Here is a 16,008-nt window from a genome sequence, read left to right on the forward strand (position 1 = left end):
AGGAAACTATTTCTCACATGAGGAAAAAGTGAATAGAAATTACACTATAATCAGGGCTAGCAGTAAGTGTGACTTCCTTGTGTGCTCCTTGTTCCTGATGCCATTTAGAGCTGTCATTCTTGAATCTCTGCATGTACTCTATATAACTGATATTACTTTGTAATAAGAAGTTTCCTATTTCTAATCACAACAGCACAGCTGGGAAACAGAGGACTGCTTTTGCTCTTGCTCAGTACCTTGGGAGGTAGCTTATTCCCCCCCTGGGTGAAGATGAGGATACTGCAGTGTTTTCATGCCATTTGGATTGTATTTGTGATTACTGGGAAGTATCTTCACCATCACCCAATGAGTAGTTCCAAGCTAGGGTCCAGTGCTGTCTCTAATCTCCAAAGGTGTCTGTGAGGCATTGAAGAGAATTACTGAGTTACTTTTCTGCTTCCCTGTGCCTCGAGGCAGGATGCACAATAATGTAAGGGTTGGAGCTACTTTGTCTCCAGCTGCCTGTTGGTGTCGGGCTGGTTTGTGTTTCAATAGAGCTTTTAGAAGCCATTTAAGCCACAAGATGAGATTTTTTTTTTTTTTAGGAGATGTTTACTTACAAACAGATTAATGTTAATGCAGTTGAGTGATTAAAAAAAACAGAAGCAACAAAATCAGTCATTAACCTTCAGTTTAGAGCCTCTACTAACTGATTGTTGGTTTCAGCTTATGGGGCTGGCTAATGAACTGCTGCTTTTTCTAGAGCTCATACCTTGGAAAGTTCCGAGGGCTACACAATTCCCACTCCTTTTGAAGCAGATAATTAGCAGAGACATCCTGATTTAATTCATTTCCGAATGAGGTAACACCTTCATTTTTCTCTTCTGTTTGCAAATTCTCTGACTGTATTAAAGGCAGGACAGGAAACCTTTCATTTTTTCTGCTAGTTAGTAATTTTTAATTTGCATTCTCTGGTGTAAATAGTAAAGTATGCTTTGCCTGGTAGCCAAACAGGGTCTGATTTGGATCCCTGTGAAATCAATGCAAGTCTTTCAGTATGCTTTGTAGTTTCATAGTAGATTAATCACTTGTACTCACTTTAAAAGAAACAAAACCACTTGTGAGCTGGGCAAAAAAACCAAACCCAAGTATCATGGAAATTATATATGGCCAGAAATCTATGCTAAAAAGGGCTTTTGCTTGAAGAAAGTGGCAGCAGTTAGAAGTCACACTCTCAATTTATCTCAGAGCCAAGTAATTCTCTAAAATAAATCCCAGTAGTTGTCACACATATAAAAAAAAAAAAAGGCAGGTTGGTACTCTTCTGAATAAGCCCATAATAAAACCTTAAGTTTATTCTGTTGACAGTTCCTTAAATTAAAAAGTGAATATAGCAAATTTTTCCTCCCAGTTGTTTTTCACTGACATTATCAATGTAGTGGAGCACTGTTTCAAGCATGCAAAGAGTGTCTTTGCCTTTGTCTGTCACCTGAAGTTCCTGATTTCACCATAGCAGTGTCTTTGCTTAGTCTCTTTATTTTGTTACAGTCCACAATGAGAAAAATCTGGAACCTAATGAGGCAGCCTAAATTCTCTTTTATAAATCACATTCAGGATCCCCAGTGCTGGGTTTGCTGGCAGTCTGCCAGGTACTGTGCTCCACTGCACAGATGTATCGCCTTTCCCTGCTGAGATTACTCACATGGAAGAGTTCAAGTATCCCTGAGTATGTCCAGGAGCATAAGCAGTTCTGTGCTTAAGGCATTAGCATGGCAGCCCAGAAATCTGAACTTGGAGTTTAGGCCACATGTCCCCAAACATGCAGAGAAATCAATATCATGAATGGCAACAGTGTCAGATTTGTCTGTTTGTAAAATAGCAATAATATTTCCTCCTTTCTTCATTCACATGGATCACAGACTCCTTAAGGAGTAGATGGTGGTCTGGTAATCACAGAAGTACTTGTATTTTCCCAGGAAATTTGTTCTTCTACCAGGAGGAATGTTGAAATATGATTCACAAACCAACTGGGAAACCACTGTGAATTCCAAGTTTACCCATTCCCTCAGGTTGTTTCTACCTCTCTGTGTATCTGACTTATTTGAAACCTCATTTCCTAAGGAAATAAGGTTTATGAAAGCATCTTTACCTGTCTTCCCTTTTTGAACCAGACATGTTTGTGAATGGAGTTCTTAATCATATTAAAATCCTAATAAGTAATAAAAAAAACCTCCTGGAAAGCAAATATCTTATCAGAATGTCCACTGGAGGGAGTGAAAAATAAGCATCATTTAAATTGTTACTAAAGCATAAAAACCTGCATTATGAATGCTTAGCTGCTTGGGGAAAAAAAAGGGAGCCTTTGGAATTGTTGCTGTTTCAGGTGTTAGAGAATCCCCTCCTCAACTAAAGCTTCTTTCCTGTGTGAATTACTGAATTTCAAACAAGGAGCAATAGAAAAAGTTCTTTTTTTCTATCTAATACCTACTGGATATTTAATTAGGGTGACCTCACACATATTCAGTTAAAAGTCAATTAACTAGAAGATACTAGTCCAGTGGAAACCACACATAGTTAGCTCACAGAACAACTTCTCTGCAGATTCTTTGTAACTTCGTCCCCAGATGTGAGCTGTCCCTTCTGATCATTGTGCTATTTCAAACAAGTTGTTCACACACTCCACAGACTTCAAAGCAACTCTTGTACAAAGCCAATCATCCTCTAGTTTGGAATAAATATGGATTTAACTATTTCTTAAATTGCAAGTTAGAAAATGCCCTTAAATTGTAGCACTCCTTTCCATTTAGTTGTTGTTAATCTGAAGCTAGTGTGGTGCTGTTTGCTAGAAGAGTCTTCTCATGACAGGCAGAAACTGATGCACAGGAAGATTCACCTGAATGAGGAAAAACTTCTTTACTGTGCAGGTGACCAAGCACTGGAACAGGTTGCCCAGAGAGGTTGTGGAGTCTCCTTCAGTGGAGATGTTCCAGAACTACCTGGAGGAAAGCCTATCCAGTGTGCTGTAGGATGACTCTGCTTGAGCAGATTGGTTGGTCCCTTCCAGCCTTACCCATCCTGTGATCTCTTTCAGTACCCTGCATTTTTGCCACCTTTGTGGGAAATATGTGCTGTTTCACCACAAATGAGGCTCTTCCTCCACGACATTTTGCAGGGGATTTTATTGTGATTTTGTTTGTTACCTCAGAGAGACTTTCATTTGTGTAGGTACTTACATCAGTTTAAGCCACGTTTTCAGTTTTCTGAGCTCTCTACCTAAACCTGGAAGTCCAAGAGCTGTGGAACATCTGCTTAGGAACTCCTTCAGAGCTGAAACTTCAGGTCATTTTCAGAGCGATTTCTGGTATGGTCCATAAAATAGACAATACAATTGTTAAAAGACAATTAATAATGCTTCTTTAACTAATTAAATGCTTCTGTAACTAATTATCAGGCTTGTTCCTCTTCATAAGCTCTTTACACGTGGATGTGGTATAGGCAGGTAGGACATGAATTTCACCAGTGAACTTTTACCCTGAGTGCTTCACTACCGTAGAGGTAGATTTTGTGCTTGAGGACTACTTTTGAGATGCAAAGTTCCAGGTCATAGCTGTTGGCATTTGGATGTGCACCACAGCTGAAAATGTACAAAATGTTTGCCATTGTCAGAACAGGAAGGCCAGCTACAACAAAAACACTGGTTTCATGAGGAAGCACATATATGCAACAGCACACCAAGCATTCCTAGAAGGAATCTGCTGTCCTCCTGATGTGCAAGGGGAACTTATTTTTGTGTGTATTTTCCATTAATACTGAAATAAGGGTTCCTTGCCATAGAAATCTTAAGGCACAGGTTTGGGTCATGTAAGTTAAAACAATTAACTCATTCATGAGGCAGGAATTTTAATTGAGATCACCAAGGCTGAACAACAAGCGAGTTATTCACAAGTAGAATTATACCTTTTCCCAGCCCTTTCCTCTAAATATTTGGTCATAGAAGGGCTTGTTTTAGACCAACTGCAGAAGAAAAAAACATTACACTTAGATTTGATATTCTGTGAGTGAGTGGAAGTTGGTAACACACAGCTATATTTATCTTGTCCTGTCATTTCAAATGTACCTTACCCCACTCTATGGAATCATTTCTTATAGATGCTGGCAGCAGTCCTTGCCATCTCATACCTGATTTTTTTTTTTAAAGCCAGACTTGTTTATTTTAGACAGGTTGCTTCATACCCTGTTCAGAAATGAAATGTTTTCTTTGTGTATGGAATTTGACAGAAATGAAGAAAAATCTCATCCATTTTCCTCAGTTGTCCTTACCTCATATGAAGGAAAACATTCACAGCTGTCTCTGGTGTCCTGCAATGCAATAATTTTTCTCAGAGGTAGACTAATACCCGAAAACCTGCTGACAAGGCCACTTGCCTTCTGTGATACTGTAATGTCTGGACACTGGGAGTATAAGTATGATCTCTGCAAATTTCCACTAAGCCCAGTACGCCTTCAAACAAACTCATAGCTTGCTATTTAGGCTAACAGAAAATGTACAAAGATTTTTTACTGGCACTGAAATGAATAATTTCCAAAGCACCCCAGGGAGCTACACACATAGGTCTTACTGCAAATCAATGAGATTTGTGCTCAGTAGAAAATTCTCTCCTTGGACAATTATTGCAGACATGTATTAGCAATTGTACTAAAACAAATCTCCAACATCGGATGAGTTGTTTTCTTTCTCCTTCTTTGTCACTGGGTTCGTCTTTCTTTCATATAAGTGTAGTGGACAGTGCTGTGCTATTGAGGCACACGTCCAGTGTAAAGCTGAATTGGTTTGAACATCAGTTGCTGCTCTAATAACCATTTTTAAGAATGAAATGAATATGCTACAGTCTGCACAAAAGGACGATAAATGTAAACTTAGATCAGATAATTAACATGCCTTTGTGCAAAGTGCTTGTAACAAATCCCAAGAAACTATTCCACGATTTTTTAAAGCAAGGAGGTTAAGCTTTGTAAACTTGATGAGGTTTGTCTTTCACTCTTTGAAGTGATCTAGATGAAACAGGGCTTTTTTTTTTTGTTTAAGGTCAAGAAAATCTGAGTGACAATGGATATAAAACATTTCAACCTCAAACCAATTCATTCCAACTTCACAAACTGAAAAAAAAATACGGATTTTTCCTGTGATTATATAAACAGAAAGGTTTAGACACTGCTTTCAGAGATGCTAAACAGTACAATGAATTGTAATAGTGCTGGTGGGGAATAAGATCTTGATGAACAAAAGTGAGGATAATGTATTTTCTGGAGGATATCCAGATTTATTTTTTTTTTTAATGAGACTTACTAAGTTTTACCATTGATTCAAGTAATTGAGCTGAATATCAATCACTGCATGACTAGAAGAAAACGCCTGGCATATGCGTGAGAAAAAATTCTGGATGGGGATCCCAGTGCAGTTCCATAATCCATGCCTAATGCTGTAGTAGCACCTGCAGTATGTCACTGCAATCTCACAGAGCAAAACCAGGTGTGTACAAAGGAAAAAGCCTTTTACAAGCCAAATACTGTGGGCTGAAGTCAATAGTGGCTACACCCTAAGAAGGTCAGAATTAGACTTTAAACATTCATTCAATTTTGTTAAATTGAAGTATGTAACTGTTATCATGATGGTAAAAAATTTTATTCTTTCCTGTGTATCTGGGGTTTTATCCCATTACATGCTGACCTCGCTTATATAATTCGTAAAAGGGTATTCCATTAAAAGTAAAAGCTTTTTTATTTCATTTTGTCCATATGGTTCAATTTTTAATGTCCATCCTCTAAGTGACCAAACATTTACCAGGTTCGCTAACTTTCTGTAGATGACAGTGTATTATGGCTCTGTTGCTCTGAAGTCAATCCACTGGTTTTCTATTTATTTACTTAAAGAAATGAACAGACCTTTTTTGTCCAGGCTGGCCATCTTCTAAGATAGTACATGTATATCAGAATAAGCCAACACTTTCAGGTGCTAGGACCAATGTTACTTATTGGATACAAGTGTACATTGTCAAGCCAAAGTACATCAGAACTTTTCGTGTTTAAGCTCTTCTCTGACTTTTTTTTTTTCTGCAATTATATAGAAACTGATGAGTGCGAGATAGTCCTATATGACAGAGCTGAATTTTAATCAATTTTTCTATGCACTCTGGAAATCTGTCAGACTACTAACTTGCACTGGTAGTTGGTGGTTCAGCTAGTTTGATAGTTGAAAAAAAGCAGAGCTGGAACTACTATATACACCTCCTAGAGGTTTCAAATCAGTAATAACAAGGGAATACTAAAAATATCTAGACGAAATTACAAATTAAATTGTAAAAGTATGAGTGTTTAGGTATGGCAGAGTAGCTATCAATTAAATTTATTTTTGCAATGGAAAGACAATGGATCAGATTTCCTAGCTCCTTTATACTAAAAAAAAAAAATAAATCAAAAAATAGATTGAATCTTATCTGAGATATCCATTGCTGTAAACTATTTCTCAGCTGTATACTGTTAAGAGGCAGGCAGTATCTTCAATCAGTGCTGTTAAAGCAGTTTGTAAACTACTTATAGGTGGGATGTGCAATCAGCCTCAGTGCTGGGGTATTTCATGTTTCTTCTCTGTGCTCTCCACTCACTTGCAGAGACTAAGAGAAGTAGCTGTGACTACATGGGTTTTGGTTAATGTAATTCTGAAAAAAAAAAACCAAACAGTAATGAACAGAAATTATTTGTTTGCAATTAAATTGGGAGGAATAGGTTTCTCCTGTGATATTTTAACTTTTAAAAGAACTAAAGCCATTTATTTTTAAAATAAACTAAGAATCTTGAGACAAACTTGAGCTTTTTGAGTGACAAGGAGAGCTTGTAGCCACAATAGTATCTATAGTATCATTGAAGTTGTTTGCAGCGTACTTCAGAAAATAGTTCTGCAGTAGTGTGGTGCTCTGGTCACTTCAGTAAACCAGTGCTGCTTTCCAGGCTTGTAGTACTTTTTATCCATATTTTCAACTTTGTTTAGTTAAAGAATAATCTCTGTGTATGTCAGTGAAACAAGCATACTAATGCTACAATAGCTTCATTAAAGTTGTTATAGCATATAGAGGTTTTATGCTTCGATTTATTTTCAGAATGGAATATCAAAATGAGATAGAACTTAAGGTTTCACCCACCGTAAAATTCATAACGGTTTTTGGTGTGAACTAAAAATAAGGAACAAGTAGAGATGAAATTTTTAGAAACTGAACAAATTTCTACACTTTCAAATTATTATTTACAATACATACCACATTTTGCACAGTTTCCAGAAGAAATAATTAAACATTCCACATGATAATTTTTTTCCTCAAGTGTTTTCTTATTACTGTAAACTTTCCTTCTCACTCCATTTGCTCATCTCTTCCTGTTTTCATACATGTGTAAATTTTCTGATGTTCTGCTTTTATGGCTTTGCTACTAATACACAAGAGTACTGTCACATGCTCATATGTATAAAGTGGAGATAGCATCTAGTGGTATATTTAGTAACTAGATTTCCAAGAATTTTTAGAACATATTTTGGTAGAAAGGTGTATTTATATTCATAAATTAGGTTGCTGGTTACTAGTTATATTTGTGCAGAAGGTATAACCTGCTATCTGATCAGGTCTTAATTAAATCTTGGGAGCAGTAGATGTCTCATTAATTAATTTCATGATATTAAATAAATTTAATATAAATTCAGTACAATACATATGTAAAAGACTAAACAGTTGTACTAGAACTGACGGAATAGATCTTAAATTAGTTGCAGATAGTTTTTGGTTGTGATCCGTCAGCAGACAAGGTGATAGGTAAAGCTTTATCTTGTTAATACTTGGTTCATGAAGGAAGGGAAGAAATAAAGCTAGAGGTCTTTCAAGCAAAGGAGTTTTCTTATACATGTATATGCTGAAAGACAGTTTGTGGAAACTAAAATACTCATGTTCACAAAGGTTGCCTTTTTGATTTTAAATCTAATGAAATCTTTCCAAACTAGGGACCACAAAAGCTGAGGCATCCTATCCATGTTACCTTGAAGGGACTTGATACTCACCTTGGGAAACCTGGCCATCCTGAGACGTTGCCCCAAAAGTGAAGTCTCTGGAGTCTAGGCAAGTTACCCCAAAGCTGAGCATAGGCCTGTAACATCCGTCTCTGCAGTTGTGGCAGAAACTCCACGCTCTGCCCTGAGTAAGGAGCCCCCACAGCAGCCCCAGCAGGTTCTGCCCTGTAGCACAGTGGCTGGTGGCTGGCACACGGAGCTGGAGCCCAGCTCTGCCACTCTGCAGCTTCCTGCTGCAAACCGAGGGTAAAGACTTGGGTGAAAACACGGGAATAACTCTCCAGTGCCTCTGATTTCAGGGCTGAACTCCCCACAGGTCTGTCTAGAATCCATTCAGTTTTGAGAATTGTTAGGCTTAGAGAAAGTGAGTCAGTCAGTGCAGCTGCAGGGTCCTGAGAACTTATTTTCTGTGGAAAAAATGTGGGTTTGACAATATCTCGCTGTCAACTCAAATTTACCCAAACCCAACCTCTAGAACAGGTGTATTTCCTGGGAATGGGAAACTTCTTTTTAACTGGTTTCCCTTAGAGTTATAATCATGACTCTTTTTTTCCCCGTATAATTTTTACTGTCCTCCTTCACTTTTCCAGGTTATTTTTTTCCCCAGAACTGAAGTCTCTTTAGAACAGTCATCTTTGACCAAGTATAGAGGGGAATAGTTCCAGGAGATGCAAAACAAGTAAGAGAGGAAAATACCTTTAAGAGCTTCTTAAAATACAGAGAATAAACCTCACATTTCCTTTTTGAGAATTTTCTTTTTTCTGGAGTTAGGGATCAGAAGATGGCGAAAAAGTCACTTACCTACCCTGTTATAGATTTGATTCCCACATGAGACATCTCTGTTTCAGCCAGCTGGGGGGTTTGCATGTATTTTTTTAACACACAGTTGAGGTATTTCTAAATCCTGTGATGCACAGAAGTCACCACTTGCACAGGAGGGGTTTAGTCCAATGGTTGTTGATGGAATCTTTGCCATTGATTCCCAAGAACTTTAGATCAGTCCTTAGGTAAGCACAGCTACTGGCTGTAATATTTTTAAGGGTGTCCCAGGTTGGTTATGAAGAAAAAGGGGCAATGTGACTTCATGCATAGAATACTTTCCAATTTATTGAGTTGCTGGCAGCTTCTGAAATCTCTCATGCTTAATGTAACAGGGAGTGTGCCTGAGCAAAGGAGACTGTAAACATCAAGAAAGGAGTGAAGTCAAGGCCTAAACACAGACAAGTTGCTTTGGAGTTACTAATGTGTTTTTCCTATTAAAATGATGCAGCTGCCAGCATTTCACGTTTTTCTTGGATGAACACTACACAAATGGGGAGATGCAGAGATGCCCCATGTCCCTTCAGATAAACCATGGATAAACCATGCACATTTGGTAGTAATCGAACTGGAAAGAAGGCAGGGTTTCTATTGGCATTGACTGATATGGTCTGGTTTATATTAGGATGGAATTTCTGAGACTGGGTATGTATTACTCTAACAAACAGTGGTTGCTATAGGAAATATATGAGCATCTGTATTATTCTACATATACAAAAAAGACATTCATACTGACAGTTTCCTGGGATTTGAGTGTGTTGGGGGGAGTTAATGGACATTAATTGTCATACTTGTGATTTCATGTCTTGCGTTTGTCGTCTTTACCCTTGTCATTGTTATAATTATGTATAGTCTTCAGGAATCTGTGTGGGCTGTAACTAGTCACCAGTATACCATTTTGTACTTTCCATCTTCAGTTCCATCTAGCACAAGATGATGGTTGAGAACAGCTAGAATAGATTGACCAGAGCAATCTGTGACTGAACAATCCGATAGCCTAGATAATACAATGAAATAAATGCTTCTGTGGACTAGGAGAGAAGTGGATGTCTTTTATCCTGACTCTAATAAGGACAAGGGGGGAAAAAAGTCTGCAAAGAGGTCAAATTAACATGACTGGATATTTGAAATCTACCATTAGTTCAGAAAATAATATGGAAAACTTCTGTAATGTCAAACTGTAGTCCCTGTTATTGTCTGCAGTGCTCATTAATAGTCACATTTTCCTCAACATTTACCTGGATGCTGGGTGGCAGAAGAGTTTGACTGGATGAAGGTAATGTCATGCAGCTTCCAGTTCTTCCTGTGCCATGGACATTATCCATAATTGTACATGTGGTAGTTGCAGCCTTCTGATACATCAGGCAACAATTGCCATCCTATTCCCCAAAGACCAGCAGATTTGAGAGGTTTGGCTCCAGCATCTTTCAAGTTCCATATCTCAACAGCTTGTGTGAATGCCAAGTGCATTCATGGAGTGCTGTAATAAATTTGATAATATTGTCCTTTGAATGAATCTGTGTCACTGAGCCAGCACATAGTGAGTGCACACACTGCAATGCTCTGTATTTTCGTAGCTCTGTGATATAATAACAGAAGGATAAAAAGTAATAAGCATAGAAGCACAAAGAAACCAGAGGGCCCAGACTTGGGGCACTTGCTAATGATACTGTACAGAAAAACTGAAAATATATTAGTACAGATAGAGCCTGAGAATATACAGCATTTGAATTTTGATCAGCTTTTCATACATGCAGTTCTCAAATAGCAAGCATATTTATGAGGTTCAAACTGGATTTACTGTCATAGTTTGATAACGTTATGGTTTAACCCCAGCTGGCAACGAAGGACCATTCAGCCACTTGCTCACACACACACATTCCCCCCAGTGGGATGGGGAGGAGAATAAGAAAAAAGGTAAAACCCATGGGTTGAGATAAAAAAATATTAATAATAGAAATAAAACGATTGTAATGAAAGAGGAGGCAGCAAAAGGAGAGAGAGAAATAAAACCCAAGAAAGGCAAGGGATGCACAGTGCAGTTGCTCACGACCTGCTGACCAGTGCTTGACCCATTCCAAGCAGCAGTTGGCACCTCTCAGCCAACTGCCCCAGTTTATATACTGGGCATGATGCTTTGTAGTATGGAATATCCCTTCAGCCTGTTCAGGTCAGCTGTCCTGGCTGTTCTCCCTCCCAGCTTCTTGGGCATCTCCTCAGTGGCAAAACAGGGGAAACTGAAAAGTCCTTAAGGTCAGCACCAGTTAGTGACAATTAAAAAAAAAAATCAGTGTGTTATCAACATTATTCTCATACTGAATCCAAAACACAGCATTGTACCAGCTACTAGGAAGAAAATTCTGTCCCAGCCAAAACCAGGAGAAATGGACACACTCCATCCCTTGCTGACCCTTGTGCAGAATCAGCTTACTCAAAACCTCAGAACAGTGCTCAGAGAGTATCTAAGGCCAGCTTTTCCATGCTCTCTGCACCCAAAGGCAAATGACTCTGTGACTGAAAGGTGTAGGATGTGTAAAGTGGAGGTGGTGTTGCCGAGCTTCTGCTAACATCTGGTCATTAATTTCAGCTTTGGGGAGTTCCAAAACGTTGGCAAACACAGCTCCAGCTGGCCTGGGGACTGTGGCTTCTCCATCAGCAGGTAAATAGGCCAGATGGTCTCTAATTTTACTACTGTTTCTAGTATAGATGATGAGCCTTGGTCCCTACAGAGCAATGCACCTTCTAAACACTGAACGTTTTTTTCCACCTTTTGACCACATAGAAACAATGTAATTATTAGAAGAGTAGTAAAATTATTAGAGCTGTGGCTAAAAGGGAAGTCTGAGTGGGAGCAGCAAAGAAAAGGCAGCAATGATCACCTCGCTTTTCTCTTTCCATTTCCGAATGGCAGAGTCTAGAAATCCATTTTAAACAGCTGCACTTCCATTTGTGTTTGCTATAAAACAAAACTGTTTCACTTGTAGGAAGAAACTTTGTTTTGTCTTTGCCATTTCTGTTCCTTTCAGCAAACAACAACAATGAAAGACCAAAAAAAACCACAAAAAACCCAAACAAACAAACAAAAAAAAAAAAAACAGCCACACAATCAAATGAGAAAACACCCCAAATCCCATCAAGCCCTCTCTAGAGCTGTAGAGCTAAGAAGTGCATTAGAAAGCTAAAAGAATCCAAATGTAAGTGCTTTATCTTCAGTACTTGTTCAAGGGAATCTTTCTCATAGCTGCATGAAGCATAAAAACTTGTAACAGGGTGGGAGGATGAGATTTTGGAGAATCTGGAGCTGGAACCTAAGGCAATATTCAGGCAGCGATTATGCAATTGTTGCATAATATGAAGAGGCTTGCATGAATAATCTTATTAACATTAGAGTTTCACAATCAGGCAATTGAACACTGCACTGTTTAAAATCATCTGCAGTTATGATGGAAAAGTCAGGAAAATTGCCATTAAAAAAATAGAGGTCTCATAAATATGGTCTTTCTCAGCAGGGGTTAAGAGTGTAAGAATGTCAGAGGAAAGAATAGAGGAAAACATTTTCTCAGTTTACATATAGCAGGAAGGATTAGTTTTAATGGTTTCCCTTGAGAAATAGAAAAGGTATAGATGATTATTATAGATTGTCAATAATTTTTTTTTTATGCCTGAGAAAAGCTTTGAACAGTGGGATTGACAAAATTGAAAGGAAAGGGGGGACAAAATTGCACTATTCACCTGAATAATGAGCAAGTTTTTTATTTGTATCTAGCAAGTGCCAGATCCACAACAGGCAGGATTAATTCCCAACCATTTGATAATATTCTGTGCTAATGAAGCAGCAGCTAATCAGCAGGTGCAGCTTCCTCTCCCTCTAATTTCTAAGGCCCCTGTGATGGAGAGAAGGCCCCTACTCCCAGGGCTCCTGCAGCCCATGCTGGGTGAGGAGCCTGGGCTGCTGAGGGGGCTGTGCCTCCAAGGAAGGCAAGGGCCAAGAACTTCCTTAAGAAGTTGCAGCAGCACAGAGGAGCAGACTGTAGTGTCAGTGCCACAGCTGGAAAAGCCGCAGCATCTCTCCGAGCTCTTTCTGTGTTCCCAGCGGGAGAACACACACGCTGAGCTTGTGTTCATGCCAAGGGCGGGCCCAGCTTGGGCTCCGTGCGGGGCGGGAGTTGCGTTCCCTCTGCAAGATTCATGTGCCACCTCCTGCAACTTTGCCAGCTCCAAAGCAGCCATGAAGCTCTGCACAAACACACAGGCGGCGGCAGCACAACTGCTGCCAGCAATGCTGTGGAAAACAAGTCATTAAATATCTGATAGATGAAGTTTAAGCTAGATGCCAAAGCAGAAATAAACCTCTCTTAGACTGCCTTTTTTGTTTGGTTGGTTTTTGGTTTGGTTTTTTGTTGGTTTTTTTTTTTTTCAGAAGGTTTAAGGCTATGGAAAATGAGTGAGTCTGTAAAGATGTATCTCTAGGTATCAGGAACAAGGAAGAATGACAGCTGAAATTTAACCTGAGTTCACATTGCCAGAAAGAATTTGAATGTTTAGGTCCTGATATCTAAAGAATGTGTACAGTCATCTGTGCAAAAAGACTGAAAAAATATGTAGCTGGTTGAGGAAAGGCATCTGCTTTTATCTCATGCCACACCATTTGAAAAAGCACATCCAGTGCCCTAAACACCAATAGCTGCAGAACACTGGAGCCTTTCAAAGCTAGTGTGCTTCTAGCTGGATTTATTTGTTAGGTTTGTAAGGCTTTTGACATGCCAGAATGTACAACCGTTTTCAGACCAAATAGAACTGGTATAAAATAATAATTTTGTAGTTGTTCCTATGTGACAATCCATGTCAGGACGATAACTGTGAGGCAATCTTCCCTATTCTGGTTTCTCTTATCCTCTAAATAAAAACAGTCATCTAGTAGACTTCCAAGCTTCTTGGGTGCTTGGATGTATGTAACAGATTTGGATATGACACTAATCTTAAAGTTTTGTTTCTATGGGAAGATACATCTGGAGAATGTACCGAAGGCATAGTTATTTTCCTCTTTGTCAGCCAACGTGGTCTTTTGATGCTTTCTAGAGTACAGAGTTCTCAACATGTTCCAGGAAATAAATTCAAAAGAGATACTAAAGACATATCCCTTTGGTTTAAAAACTGTATTTTAGAGTGTGGCAGTTTGCATTTTCATTTTTGGGGAGAAAATGAATAATTGGTAAGAACAGGCAAATCTGCACTGACACCAGTGCAGCTACATTTGTTTAGATCAGCTGAGGATGTGATTTGCTGTATGACAAAATATCTCAACTAATATAATTAACTAAAGCTGTAATCAAAGCCCAGCAGGGATGTGGGTTGTTGCAGCAGTGTAAAATAATAAAAGGAACAAAAAGCTGAAAATTTCCAATATACCAATATACATGAATATGTTCAGCTACATCTGCTGTTCAATTTTTTTTGTATTTATGGATGTGATAAATAGGGGGACCATGTCAGGATAAGAGGAGGCAGCTAGCTGAGTTGGGAGAGTTTGCCTCATAATTCTGAAAACTGCTTTTTCCTTTGTCTTTATTCAAGTAATGAACAGGTAAATGTAGACCTGTGGCTGCTGGCTGAGCAGCAGAGAGAGCTGCTACCAGGGCTTAAATAATCCATTTTCTTATTTATTATTTGCAAGGCTCTGTGTTTGGCTCATCTTAGGAAAATCACTGTCTCTCTCTGTGCTTCAGCTTTCTCATCCTCAGACGTGTCTGGCTGGATGTCCAAGGCAGAGCTTGCTCTTGCTCTGTACCTGTCATTGTGCCTCCTGCAATGAAACCAATGTTCAAGTAGGTGACACTTTCTGACCCCCTCCAGCAGCACCAATTAGAGCCACTGCAGTAATCACCAGGAATAAATACTTACTGGAATAACCCAAATCCCTGAACTATAAAGAAGTACAAGCTTGACAAGTACAAGTGTCCAACACAGCCTTTGACTCAGTTTAGTAAAGTGGACCTCTGGTCATTTTTTTTCCAGATTGTCACAATATCCAGGAACCTCAGCTTTTCTCTTGGCTTCTGGTCTAAGGAGGAAGGCAGGGGACGAGCGTGAAATGCTTTATCACTGCCACTGTAAACAGTTTGTGTATTTGCTGTGGAAATGTGTTCTTATGAGGGGTCAGGCTGTAATACCTTGTACCTTGCCAGCAGAAACATGCTTTATTGCAACCTTCTCCCACTAACAGGGTTCTTTTTATACATCGGGTTCTTAAGAGAGTACAGTTCTTTTTGTTCTCAGTGGTATGGTGGGCACAAAGAGAAAGTGTTTTCTGGTAATATTTGTACATAAAATACAAACCACCATTCAAAACAATGCATTGCATCTTTGTGTCACTGAACCCTCAATAAAACCTTTTAAGCAAAAATCATATTATGTAGATGCCAAAAGGGACAGATGGATAAATTAATAATAAATAAGTGTTTATTATCAGTGTTATTCATTTCTACTTTAGCAACAGAAAGAAACTATGCAATAAGAGGTTCCACAATAGAGGAATGAAAGAACAGAACACCCAGTACCATGGGGCAGGATCCTGCTGCCAGAGCACAGGTTTCCTCTCGGGTCCAGGTTTGGTTCTTCCGGGGTTCAGATTTCTTGGTAAATTAGAAATCCGCACTTATGGCAATAATGGTGCACAGGAAAAGCTACCCTCTTTAGTTGAACTTTAGAAACCAGGAGACTGAAAATAAAAATATCAGAGCTAGGAATTTCAAGAATGAAAGAGTACATCTTGAAAGACAATCATAAAAATTTCCTGTTTCGAGTAAATTTCTGACCTAGGAATTCTGGTTGTGAGAAGTGCCTTAATTTCCCTGTAAGTCTGTCAGACAACTACAACACTGGTCTCAAATTTTCTGTTTCTAACATTTCTCAGTTTACTTGCTCTCAAGTTCTCTTTGTTCAAAATACCTTAATTCTTTAATGCCCAGGCTTTGTATAAAGTACAGTTTGCTAATTTTTTTCTCCGTTTCACATTTATTATTATTTTTGAGGATGGTTATTGATTCTTCAGATATCACAGTGCTCAGGTAAAAATATTAATGGCTAATAGACCTACAAAGAGC

The 16,008-nt window shown here is 38.8% G+C and overlaps 1 long non-coding RNA gene across 2 annotated transcripts in view; it reads left to right on the forward strand.

The window, feature by feature from the left end:
- Window positions 1-774: 774 nt before the first annotated feature.
- The window catches only part of LOC116790285, a 121,085-nt gene continuing 105,851 nt past the window's right edge, over window positions 775-16,008 (forward strand). For both annotated transcript variants that reach the window (XR_004358299.1, XR_004358300.1), the window contains exon 1: window positions 775-841. This is a non-coding gene — a long non-coding RNA (uncharacterized LOC116790285). The remainder of the gene's footprint in view (window positions 842-16,008) is intronic.

Source organism: Chiroxiphia lanceolata, chromosome 8 (genome assembly GCF_009829145.1).
Source record: "Chiroxiphia lanceolata isolate bChiLan1 chromosome 8, bChiLan1.pri, whole genome shotgun sequence".
Classification (NCBI taxonomy): Eukaryota; Metazoa; Chordata; class Aves; order Passeriformes; family Pipridae; genus Chiroxiphia; species Chiroxiphia lanceolata.